This window comes from Psammomys obesus, unplaced genomic scaffold (genome assembly GCF_907164565.1).
Source record: "Psammomys obesus unplaced genomic scaffold, mPsaObe1.curated_primary_1811, whole genome shotgun sequence".
Taxonomy (NCBI): Eukaryota; Metazoa; Chordata; class Mammalia; order Rodentia; family Muridae; genus Psammomys; species Psammomys obesus.
The window spans coordinates 686,895-700,343 of NW_026590407.1; positions in this window are offsets into that span (position 1 = coordinate 686,895).

A 13,449-nucleotide genomic window follows, 5' to 3' on the forward strand; every position below is an offset into this window, starting at 1 on the left:
ATATATATATATATTTTTTTTTTTCTTTTCATGCTTGTCTTTGCCACAGGTCTGTCAGGTGCTTAAGAAAAAAAGAGAGAGAGAGAGAGAGAGAGAGACATTTACCGCCCTGGTGGCATTCTACACAGAGTTGTTAGGACCTAAACCTAGAAATTTACTGTTGCACTGTTCTCCCTGCACCCCTCCATGAGGGGGGCGGGAAATGAGTCATTATGTTGTCCTTAGTTAGGGTTCTGGGTTGTGACATTTTCTCTGGACCAGTGCTTAGGTTTGAAGGTCCCTCAGCCAGGCTGGATGAACCCTGGAGCTGAGGACTCCAGTTATCTTGTCAAGGCAGACTATTTGCTGCCCTGGATTTCTTTCAAGCCTAACCCTGCTCTGGTGGCTTAGTTGGATAGACTCAGAGTAAACAACATGTCTCTCTACACCCAGCTGGTCACTAAAATAGGATACTCCTGGGTGGTGTCCCAAAGTATCACAGGACATGACAGTGCTATGAACAAAGTTAAGCAAGAGATAAGCTCACTGGGAAGGAAGATGAGGTGGGAAGAAACAGCCTGTCACTTCACGGTCCTCCTGCTCACTGTTTACCTAGATTTGCCTTCAGATGTCTTTCCCCAATTTCAGTTTAAATCCTCTTTGTGATTCTATTTCTCCTGCCAATCATGATCACACGTACTTCTCTTTTTTTCAGTTACATCATTTTGTCAAGGATTTCCCAGCCATGTCTGCTTGTTAAGTAAAGGTACTCTTTCTGTCCAGCAGAAGCCGAGGCACTGGCTAAACATGGTTGTGAAACTGATAAATTGAACAGACTAATGGACCATTTTGATCAAACTTTTCTAAATTTCATATATTGAGTAAAAATTGTTATCAGTGAATTGAAAGCACTTTAATATTAGATGCTTAACCCTGACACGGTTTTAGGACGCCACTGTCAAAGGACTGTCTAAATGCAGCATACCTGTGAATGAAAGAAGAGGGCTGATTTTATAGTTCTGATATAGATGTAGCTTTGTATTGCAATTGTTTTGCATGTTTTATGTACACTCATTAGGTCTTGAGATTAGCCAAAGAAGGAATCCTAGATGAATCAAGTATTTGTGGAAACATGCAGTGTTTATTATATATTTGCTGGACATATATTAATGGGGCATATTTCTAGAATTTTGGTTAATATGTAAGAACTTTCAATATGGGGATAGAGATGTGCTTTAGTGGTTAAGAACGCTTGCTGTTCTTCTAGAGGGCATGAGCTCAGTTCCCAGCACCCATGTCAGAGAGCTCACAACCACCTGTAATTTCAGGTAAAAGGGGTCTAATGCCCATTTCTGGCCTTTCCTGGCATCTTCACACATGCATATATAGCCACCATCCCACATATACAGCGTTAAAAATAAATTTGAAAGAATTTTCAATTAAAATTTTCTAAAGATGGAATGGGTTGCCTTGGTTTATTGAATGACCACACTAAGACTTGGTCAAGGTCAAGAGGTTGTACTAGCTCAGTAACCCTGGAACTGTGAATCAATGAAGTATACTATAAATACCCTGTAAACACTTTCAGATCTATAAAACAGAAATTTCAGATTAGAGACTTGCATTAGCTTTCATTGCTGCAGTGAAATATCTAGCACAGGCTAATTTCATAGAAATGGGAAGTTTACCTTATATTTTCAAATATTTAAGGTCTAAATGGCATAGCAAAGGCTAGCTAGGAGCCATTACTTTAGTGTGCCAATTCATATCAGGTAGAAAGTATGGAACAGCATACAAAAGAAGGATAACATTTCGAACCAGGAAGCAGAAGAGGTGTCAGTAATATGCCTTTTACAAGAACCTGCTCTTGGGGTCTTGAGTCACATGGAAAACATCTGAATGTTTTTCAAGGGCAACTTTCCCAGTCATCAAGGACTTAATAGTCTCCATCTTTTCAACGTTTCAAAAGATCTCTTATTACCACTACCATCTGGAAAACTTCTAAGTAAATATACCTAGGGTAGGAGCACTCAGACTATAACAGGATCTAAGACTGATCATATATCAACAACTACTTTTAATTTGTACCTAACACATAGACTGGTTTAAGGATGTGTGGACCAAATGACTAAATAAATTAAAACTTCTCTTTATTTGAGGCATTCAAAAAAGGGGAAAAGACCTGAGATTTTTCTCATTTCAACCATTTTTAACACAAGACTTTAGTAATCCTGGATTAATATGGTATTAATAAGTATGTATGTGAAGGCTATCACAGTCATGTACTCAAAGGAACAATAGTTACCTGCACAAGATCTGAACAACACCAAAGCAGCCACAATTTTGGCTTAGATGGAGAGGTACTCTCCATGTCATAGTGACTTACTGAGGAGCTATTAGCAGTTGGTAGTTGCTGGGGACACAGAATCTTTTTTTTTTTATGTTGAATTTGGCCATTGGTAGATTTCCCATTCTCTGTTGGGTGGTCCAACACCCATGCACATATTGTCAGCACTAACTAATTAATGGGTTATCTGAAATAAAATATGTTTATTTGTGGGGGTCATTTTGGAGAAAATATGGGAGCAGTGAGAGTGAAAAAAGGAATATAAACATGATTGTGTACATGTATGGAAATTTTTTAAATAAAGAAAAATATAATAAAAAGTAGATAACCAGAATGTAAATGTTTGAAAAAATGAAGAACCTAAACAATATATAAAATAAAATAACACATATATGTTTTTCCTTCCTTCCACACTGATCTTTCTTTAATGACAAGTTAAAAACAGAAATAGCCTAAAGATAACACTTTATATTAATTCTGATTGCCTACCAAAGCAAGGAAAAAGGGAATGAGAAGGTGAAGAAACATCTGATGAAAAGTGTAACTGACACTAAAATTTCTAGTTGGATTCATTTATTGACTCAAATATTCTCTCTCAGTGTGGAGTTGACTCTGGGTGAATCTTGCTGATTCTGCACTTCAGCAGCTTTGTACACCAAGCTGTCAGCAAAAGAATGTGTATAATCATTGGCACGTACTTGCACTGATACTTGCATTTTTCTCTGGGTTTAAAATAAATATAGCATTTTTCTTTACATCTGTTGCCTTGACATGAGGATGTGTTTGTGATCATATGCTCAAAATATAGTAGCATGCAAGTCTATTTCTAGAACACTACAAACATTCCCAATCTTAATTCAGTAGAATTCTGGCTTTGAAGGTTTATGTAAATATATGTGGGATCCTTCATAAATACCAGAATGAAGACAAACACTGAAGTAACTGGTTATGTGATGACTCTAAAATGCTTGCTATACTAAACCATGCTCCTATCACAGTCCATCCCCCCACCCTTTTTTTTTTTTCCTTTTAGAAAACCAGGAAAATCTGAATGAGTACCTAGTGGTTTAATCAGAGACTGACATTTCTAAAGGTGCATTAGGTTAATTGCATAGGCCAAATTTCACAAAACAACAAAATTTTCTTGTTTCAGCATAACTGTTAGCAAAACAGTATGTTTAAACAAGTACATATTATAAATATTCCCCTTTCAACTGTTTTAATGGACTTTCTTGTATGTTGTTTCATTGATTTACTATGGAATGGTGAAACAATGATCATCTTAAAGATTCTAGTGTTGTTAATGAAAAATTAATCAAAAGCATATAGTCTTCTACTCCAATTCTATTAAATAGTCAATGATTTTTCCCTATAAAATATTAATAAAATATTCAATTAATTCATTAATTATATATGTTCACAGTATGTTTCAAATAATATATATTCATATGTTTTTGTCTAAACATCTGTGTTATATTCTCATGGAATCTGTCATAACAAGCAATAGTGATGACAATTTCAAGAACAAATGATAACTTATTTATTAACTTACTTCTGTGCTTCTATTTCAAGACAGGGACTAGAGGAAATGGCATTAATGAGGGCCTGAAGTTATGTGAAATGAGTTATAGCAATGTACAAAAAAAAGTAAAAATGACTAGTGTGTTAGTATGTGATGAATGTTAACTAAAAAAATACTCTTTTTTATTTAATTTTATTTTTTTCTTATCAGTTACATTTTATTAACTCTGTATCCCAGCCGTGTCCCACTCCCTCATTCCCTCCCAATCCCTCCCTCATCTCCAATGTGCCCCTTGCCAAGTCCACTGATAGGGGGGGGACCTCCTCCCCATTCATCTGATCCTGTTTTATCATGTATCTTCAGGACTGGCTGCGAAGCCCTCTTCTGTGGCCTAACAGGACTGCTTCTCCCTTGGGGGGTGGGGAGGCCAAAGAGCCAGTCATTGAGTTCCTGTTAGAAATAGTCCTTGTTTCCCAAAGTACTCTTGAAGAATTTTCTATACTATTACATAAATCTCATACAAAGGCAGTGTCTTTATCGACAACCAAAAAAGTGGTAGTGGCTCATGGATTTCTTTTTTCTTGTTTGTTATGGAGAGTGAACCTGGATATGAATGCTTTTGTTTCTGAAGAGGTTTCTTGACTTCTGATTTCTTAGGATAGGGATATAGTGCTCCTTAAGGACTTGAGAATTTTGAGTGTAATGAACTAGATGTGGAAGAAAGAAGAAAGACAGTGGTATAATTTGCAAGTTGGAAATTAGATAGCACGACTTAGAATAGTAGACCAAGAACAAACTCTAAAGAAACAGTGACTTAGGTATTGATATTTGATAGAAATAGAGGGTTTATCAAACAAAAAAGGTTTAATGTCCTACTGCATTTTCAATATGTTATATTTAGAATTTGAGTTGCACTAATCAAAAATATCTACTTTAACACTACTGGTGTCTTCCTTATGACAATGAGAAACAAATAAAACTGTGGTAGAAATAATATACACTTATCTTTAATCTAGGAAGAATATAGAATGAGGGTGCTTTAGGGAATTGCTTTTATAAACACAAGTGATTTGGATGGCTGGTATTAAAAATAGTAAAAATAAGCATCAGGAGCACAATTTAAAATAATAGCTTATAACCATTACTAGCAATTATGCCAAAATACACTTTACACTGGTTACTTTTTATCTTCATCAGTATCTTATGAAGTAGTAGTATCATTATACCCTTTCCAGAAAGAGATAATCAAGCATAGGAAAATTGAGTGACTAGATAAGGCTAATGATTTAGCATATGATACAAGACATGTAACTTTGGCTATCTCATTGGAAAAAGCATGAGTGTAGCAGGTGCAAAAGGCAAAAGTGCAAGAAGCACTTTAGCTAAGGGGAACATTGACTTGGAAGATAAGAATCTGCCATGTAATAAGACTCCATGGGGCTTAGTAAGAAACATCATTTAGTAAAGATACTCTTCCACTCTAAAATTATCAAAACACTGTATAAAACATTTGTATCTATATGTATTTCTAATTATAAATACACAGAAGATAAAGGAATCAACATGTTATTTAGCTTTTTGAAATTGAAATAAGCAGATCAATCTTGATTTTGAAAGCATCTTATCATGTACAGCATGTTTCTAAAACCACATTACATTGTTCATGTTCCATTTAAAGGACCGATTCTGTTAGCTGTTTTTTTTGAGAATTAATTCAGTAACTTCAAAAAGAAAGGCTTTACTCTTCTTCTAAGAAGGCATAAAAAATATGGTGGATCACATTGATGGATTTCGGTATATTGAACCACCCCTGCATACCTGGGATGAAGCCTACTTGGTCATAGTGGATAATATCTTTGATGTGTTCTTGGATCCGGTTTGCAAGTATTTTGTTAAGTATTTTTGCATCAATGTTCATAAGGGAGATTGGCCTGAAATTCTCTTTCTTTGTTGAGTCTTTGTGAGGTTTAGGTACCAAGGTGACTGTGGCTTCATTGAATGAGTTTGGTAATGTTCCTTCTGTTTCTATTTTGTGGAATAGTTTGAAGAGAATTGGAGTTAGCTCTTCTTTGAAGGTCTGGTAGAATTCTGCCCTGAAACCATCTGGTCCTGGGCTTTTTTTGGATGGGAGACTTTTGATGACTGCTTCTATTTCTTTGGGGGATATAGGACTATTTAATTGATTTACCTGGTCCTGATTCAGCTTTGGTAAGTCAAATCGATCAAGAAAATTGTCCATTTCATTTAGATTTTCAAATTTTGTGGCATATAGACTTTTGAAGTAAGTCCTAATGATTGTTTGGATTTCCTCAGTGTCTGTAGTTATGTCCCCCTTTTCATTTCTGATTTTGTTGATTTGGGTGGTGTCTCTCTGCCTTTTAGTTAGCTTGGATAAGGGTTTGTCGATCTTGTTGATTTTCTCAAAGAACCAGCTCTTGGTTTCATTGATTCTTTGAATTGTTTTATTTGTTTCTAATTGATTGATTTCAGCCCTGAGTTCGATTATTTCCAGCCTTCTACTCCTTTTTGGTGTGTCTGCTTCTTCTTTTTCTAGGGTTTTTAAGTGGGCCACTAAGTTGCTTGAATGAGCTGTCTCGAATTTCTTCTTGAAGGCACTTAGTGCTATGAACTTTCCTCTTAGCACTGCTTTCATTGTGTCCCACAAGTTTGGGTATGTTGTGTCTTCATTTTCATTGAGTTCTAGAAAGGCTTTAATTTCTTTCTTTATTTCTTCCCTGACCCAGCTGTCATTTAGTAACAAGTTGTTCAGTTTCCATATGTGTGTAGGCTTTTTGCTATTTCTGTTGTTGTTGAAGTCCAGCTTTATTCCATGGTGATCAGACAGGATACAAGGGATTATTTCCGTCTTCTTGTATCTGTTGAGGCTTGCTTTGTGACCAACTCTATGGTCTATTTTGGAGAAGGTTCCATGAGGTGCTGAGAAGAAGGTAAATTCTTTTGTGTTTGGGTGTAAAGTTCTGTAAATGTCTGTGAGTTCCATTTGATTCATGACCTCTGTCAGAGATATTGTTTCTTTGTTTAATTTCTGTTTTGTTGACCTGTCCTTTGTTGAGAGTGGGATGTTGAAGTCTCCCACTATTAATGTGTGGGGATCTATATGTGGTTTAAATTTTATCAATGTTTCTTTTACAAATGTGAGTGCTCTTGTATTTGGGGCATAGATGTTCAGGATTGTGTGTCTTCCTGGTGGACTTTTCCCTTGATGAGTATGAAGTGTCCTTCCTCATCTCTTTTTATTAATTTTGGTTGAAAGTCTATTTTATCAGATATTAAAATGGCTACTTCTGCTTGTTTCTTGGGTCCATTTGCTTGGAAAGTCGTCTTCCAACCTTTTACCCTCAGGTAATGTCTATCTTTGTGTCTTAGGTGTGTTTCTTGTATGCAACAGATTGCTGGGTTTTGTTTACGTACCCATTCTGTTAATCTGTGTCTTTTTACTGGAGAGTTGAGTCCATTGATGTAGAGGGAGATTAATGACCAGTGGCTGTTAGATTCTTTGATTTTGATGTTGGCTGTGTTCATAAGGTTGTGTGCTTCGTTTCTTTTTGTTTTGCTGTAGTAAGGTTAATTATTTCCTGTGTTTTCTTGACAGAAGCTAATTTTCTTGGGTTGTATTTCCCTGCCAGTATCTTCTGTAATGCAGGATTTTTGTGTAGGTATTGTTGAAATTTGTTTTTGTCATTGAATATCTTGTTTTCTCTGTCTATGAGGACTGAGAGTTTTGCAGGGTATAGTAGCCTGGGGTGACATCTGTGTTCTCTTAGGGTCTGCATGATATCTGTCCAGGCCCTTCTGGCTTTCATAGTTTCTGTTGAAAAGTCAGGTGTGATTTTAATGGGTTTTCCGTTATATGTTACTTGGCCTTTTTCCCTTGCAGCTTTTAGTATTTTTTCTTTGTTCTGTATACTTACTGTTTTGATTATTATGTGGCGGGAGGATTTTCTTTTCTAGTCTATTTTATTAGGTGTTCTGTAGGCCTCATGTATCCTTATTGGCTTCTCCTTTAACTTGGGGAAATTTTCTTCAATAATTTTGTTGAAAATATTTTCTGGGCCTTAGAGAAGGGAGTCTTCTTTTTCCTCTATTCCTATTATTCTTAGGTTTTGTCTTTTCATATTGTCTTGGATTTCTTGGATAGTCTGTGATACATCGATTTCTTCCATTGTATCTTCTACACCTGAGATTCTTTCTTCCATTTCTTGTATTCTGTTGGTTATGCTTACCTCTTTAGTTCCTTTTTTCTTCCCTAAATTCTTCCTCTCCATTATTTCCTCCATTTGTGTTTTCTTTAATTTTTCTAATTCTATCTTCAGGTCTTGAGTTGTTTTGATTACTTCCTTCACTTGTCTGCTTGTATTTTCCTCTTTTTCTTTTAGTTCCTTCAACTCTGTCTCTTTGATTTCTTTCAGTGATTTAATTATTTCTTCTCTGAAGGTCACAAGCTGTTTGGCTGCATCTTCCCGTATTTCTTCACGGATGGCCCTAATCTGCTTGTCTTTATCTTCCTCCATTTCTTTATGGATAGCCATGATCTGTTTGGTTTTATCTTCCTCTAATTCTTTACGTATTTTATTTGTTTCCTCTATTATTCTCTTCATCAACATAGATGTAAGGTCGTCTTCTTGATTTTCTATTATGCTGCATTGTTCAGGGCTGTTCGCCCCTGGATGGCTGGGTTCTGGAGATGCCATATTGCTCTGTCTTTTGTTGGTTGAGCCTTTACGCTGACCTCTACCCATTGGGCTGATTTAGGTGTTGGCTGTTAGTTTCTGTGCTTCCTGGAGTCCTGAGGTAGGGAGTATCCCCTTGGCCGGAAGATGATTTTTCCTCAAGGAGTCCTTCTCTGCTTTTTGGTTATGGTCACTGTATGGCCAGTGTTTCTCAGAAGTTGCCACTGCTCACCTCAGGTTTATAGCCCTGAGCAGTAGCTGTGGTCTATGTTAGGCATCGGGGGATATCCTCTTACCCATAAAATTTCTCAAGACAGCTTCCCCACTGCTGTGTTTCTTGTTATAAATTTAGTGTGCTGCTGCTCACTAAATTTCCATGTACAGTCCTCTTGAAGAAACTGCTGATTTCCTAGCTGTGGGATTTTCTCCCAACAGGGAAACTCAGTCTGTTATCCTGGGGCGCACAGTTCTGTCCGGGAAAGTGGGAGGTGCACTCACCAAATCTCTGGGCCAGAGGCTGATTGCTCCGCTCTGGACCTGGAGAATGTGCACCTAGGTTGAGTTGGCACCTGTGGGCACTGCTCTGGTCTGGAGGCTGGGTGCCTCAGTCTGGACCAGAAGCTGTGTGTCTCTGTCTGGGATGGCGGCTGCAGGCCCCGATCTGGTCCAGATGCTGTAGGTGCAGCCCCCCTGAAGGACCAGGGATTCCCACAGTTTTGACAGTCTAGCCAGGTACAACTGGCCAATCCCTGGCACAGTATCTAAGGGCTGCTGTAATGGCTCTCCGGCTCCTGCAGGTCCGAGGATGCAGCTGTGTGTCCCAGAGCCCCAGGGGAACTCAACAATGGCGGCAGAGCATAGTGCTCCTGCCTGCACTAGAGTCTGCATGAGTCCAGGAAGTGTTTTGGTGCTGGGTGTTCTAAGCGTTAGAGCTGCTGACCCCCTCTGCTGAGGGTTTCCTCATGCCAGAGACATGCAGTCTGGTGCTCTGGTGCCCTGGTGCCCACAGTTCTATCAGAGGCGGCGAATCAGGCGTGCAGACAGGGCTCCGTGCAGGCGCCTTTGTCCCGGCTCTGGGTCCGGGCTGGCTCCTGGGGCACCCGCGGAACCCGAGTCTTTTCCAGGGGATGTCTGGGTAACCTGGGGTCGGTCCCAATTGTTTCCTGCTCCGTGGGGTTATCTCTCGACTGGGAAATCCAGTCTATGGTGTTGTGGCCCCACAGTTCAGTCTGGGACCATGTCCAGATCGCGCTGGCGTGTAGCTCTGGGCTGGCGACCACGAGCCTGGTGGAACCGGGATCTCTTCTGCGGTTTAGCAGGGTGAGTTAAAGCTGATTGAATCCCCCACCGTGGGGTATCCTCTCACCTGTGAAACACAATCACTTGTGTTTTACGGCTGAGAGTTCCGATTGCTTGTCACTGTGCCAATCCTGCTGTGCTGTTCCTCAGAGTGAGAGTCCTCCCGGTGCTGCCATCTTGCCCCGCCTCTGACTCTCCAACTTCTTTGTGCAGTGGATAACACTGCTTTCAGATTTTCAGGAACTTTCATATTATAATTAACTGCCTTTCTCTTCTAGTATAAAAATCTCTCTCTTTACTGATTTGCTTCCACCCACAAATGTCAATCTCTAGTATCTCCAATCCTGAAAGAAAGCAAGTCTTTTGAATGAACTGTAAGTTATTGTTTCCTTTCCTTCATCACATGCTTTCTTAAAATTCTACTTCCTTATTCCATAGTCTCTGCTCAATGAACATTAATAATGCTTCCAGTTTCACCCCTTAATCTTTATATTGCCAAATCTGATAAGGATCATTTCTCAGTGTCTTTTTTAAACTTTAAAGTTTTTTAATTTTAGATTTCATTAATTTTTATATGAATAGATATTTTGCCTTCATGTATGCATAGGTATTACCAGCATGTTTGATACTTGTGAAGGTTAGCAGAAGACATTAGGTCACTTGAAACTGTAGTTTGTGTGTCATCATGGGTGTGCTGAAAATCAAACCCAGCTCCTCTTCAAGCACAGTGATTGATCCACTGATTCATATCTCTAAGCCCCTTCATTTTTCTAAGATCTTACAGTTATCATTACAACAACATTTGGCATAGCTTACAACATCCTCCTTATGGCAGTCTTAATTTTCTTATGTGACAGTTAATAAATTAACAGCCCCAGTGGACTGATAAATGTTTAGGAGATCAGTAAATCACAGATCTCTGGATGTCTGTGATTAGATCATAATCTCATTTTATATAATGAATAAACTAATCACTTGATGAATTCAATACTAAAAGGTGTCATTGGAAAGTAGTGTAATAAAGAAGGTGATACTTGGTTAAAGGAAGTAAGTTGTTTCGTATAGGCCCTTGGGGCTATATCTTGCCTTTGCCACTTTCTGCATTCTCCCTTTCCATGTTTTTTTATTTTTGTTTGTTTGTGAACATGAGGTACTCCACTGCACTATTCTCACCAAAATGACAGAAATCACTTAAACTGTGGAGCAAAATAAATCATTCCTCCCTTAGATTGTTTGTTACTTGCTTTGTTATATCAAGAAAATTAAATGATATACAATGTATTATCCCATTGACCAGTCCTCCTATTTGATTACTTCTCCTCTGCCTATCCTCCAAATACTCTCATTTCTGATATCCTGCTTTGGAATCACCTCTCTCTATATATATGCTTCCCAAATAGTTTCAAGTCTTATTATTTTATACAACATACACACATTAATAACTCATATATGCATGTACTATCTCAACTCCTATCAAGAAAAATCAATCTCATATTACCTAACCAAATTCTTCATATAGATGACTAATTAACACCATAAACTTAATAAGGCAAGGAGAATTACTGATTGTTGTCATTTTAATAGTCTTCTAAAGCTATTTTTTTCCTAGTCTTTATTTCTTACTTGGTTTTCTTATTCATGTTTTATGTCTCTTTCTTAAATAATGCAGTCAGAGATCTTATACAGAACAAAGATCTTATCTGTCACTTTTGCATTACTATTCATTCCTAAAAATGCCTGGACCTATGAGGTTTTCTAAAAATAATTGTTAGATGTGTAGAATTTTTAAACATCTTATCTATAGCATTTCACTGACCAAAGGCAAATTAACCTTATTTTAACTGTTTTAAATAACTATTATATATAGAAGTTAATTTTACTCTTTTAAAAGCAATGTACACTAAAATTAAGGTTGTGAATAAGTAAAATAAGAAAACATGAATGTCTTTAGTTTATGTTATAATCTGTATGTTCTTGAAATAAGTATTTGGAAAAAAGAAGTATTTGTGGAATAATATTCAGTCAAAAGAAAAATTATATTGGCTATGAATTGAAGAGAATTAACTACTAGAATGCTGTATTTTATGGATAATAGTCTTATGTACCAGAGAATAAAAATAATTTGTCCAAGAACATATAGCAGTAACTGGTAGAGATTTTTCTAAAAGCTAGCCTCACCAATGCCATACCCCTCTTTAGGCCTAGGCTGATTTGCATATTTTGTGCTCTGGGCCAGTATTCTGAGCTTTGAGCTATAGCCTGAATGCACCCACTGCAATCCACAGGCCTAGTCAAGATCACATAGCCTGTGCACCAACCCAGACTGGTAAAACACATGGATCCTACCCCACCAGGTTTGGTCCTGGTCACATATACTGTATGCTAACCCAATCTGATGACTCTGCTGGATTCTAGCCTACCTGAACTGTATCCAACCTGCAGGACTATCCCAGTTTGTACAGCTGGTGTATTGGTATAGTTATAGTGAGTCTCATGGCTTGTACCATTTCAAACCAGGCCTAGCTATATTCATACATCCCATGTGTCAGTCCAGTCTGGTAAGTACACCAGACCATAGCCCAAATGTACCATATCCAACCTTCAGGCTTAGTCTCAGATGCACATTTGTGTACGAGCTCAGTTTGATGAGTCCTTAGAAACTTGCCTGTCTACAGTATCCCAGACTCTCAGTTTCACAGCTTATATGCTGGCCTAGCCTGGTAAATATTCAAGACCATGACCTAACAAAGACATTTTCACATTCCTAGGCAAGTTGAGTAGCACAGCTTCCACACCAGGCTAAGCAAATCCAGCTGTTTTTCACATTTGTGTACTTCCTTGCTTACCACTGCATTGGAACCATTTCTGTTAATCCAAACCAAAATCAACATGCAGCATCTGAAGGACTGACTTGCTAACAACTTATAGCTTATCTAAAATCAACTAACCTTGAGAGACAAGAAAAAAAAAAACTTTCCAAACAGTAGACAATAATATCAGGACTTTAAAATAAAGTAGAGGAAGTGGACAACCCAAGCAAAGAATATCAATATTTTTTAAACATACAAAAAATCTGAAGGAAATGTAGGACATATAAATAAATCAAATCTTTGAATTATCGATATAGGACAAGGAGATGAATCTTAAGTCAATGGCAAAGACAAGATTTTCAAAAGAATGATAGAATAAAACTTCCCCAAATTAAAGAAAAGACATACCTATAAAATAAGAGATGTGCACAGAATACCAAATAAACAAGGCAAGAAAATAAATTCTTCACAACACATTCAGTTAAAATAATTAACTATTAATAAAAAATAGAGGATACTGAAAGTTTTGGCAGAAAACAACAAATTACATACAAAAGAAAATCCATTAAAATAGCACCTGATTTCTATAGAAAGTTTAAAATCCGGGGAACACTGGGACCTTGTTTCATGCATAGCATCTTCCACCACCATGTAAGCTAGCTAATGGGGATGGAACATCCATCTACATCTGTACCAGTTTAGTTTCTCAATGCTCTATGACTTGAGTATGTAGTATCTATAGCAACAGAGTATTACCATCAACTTCTGGAGGTTAACCAAAAGGGACAAAGCCTATAATGG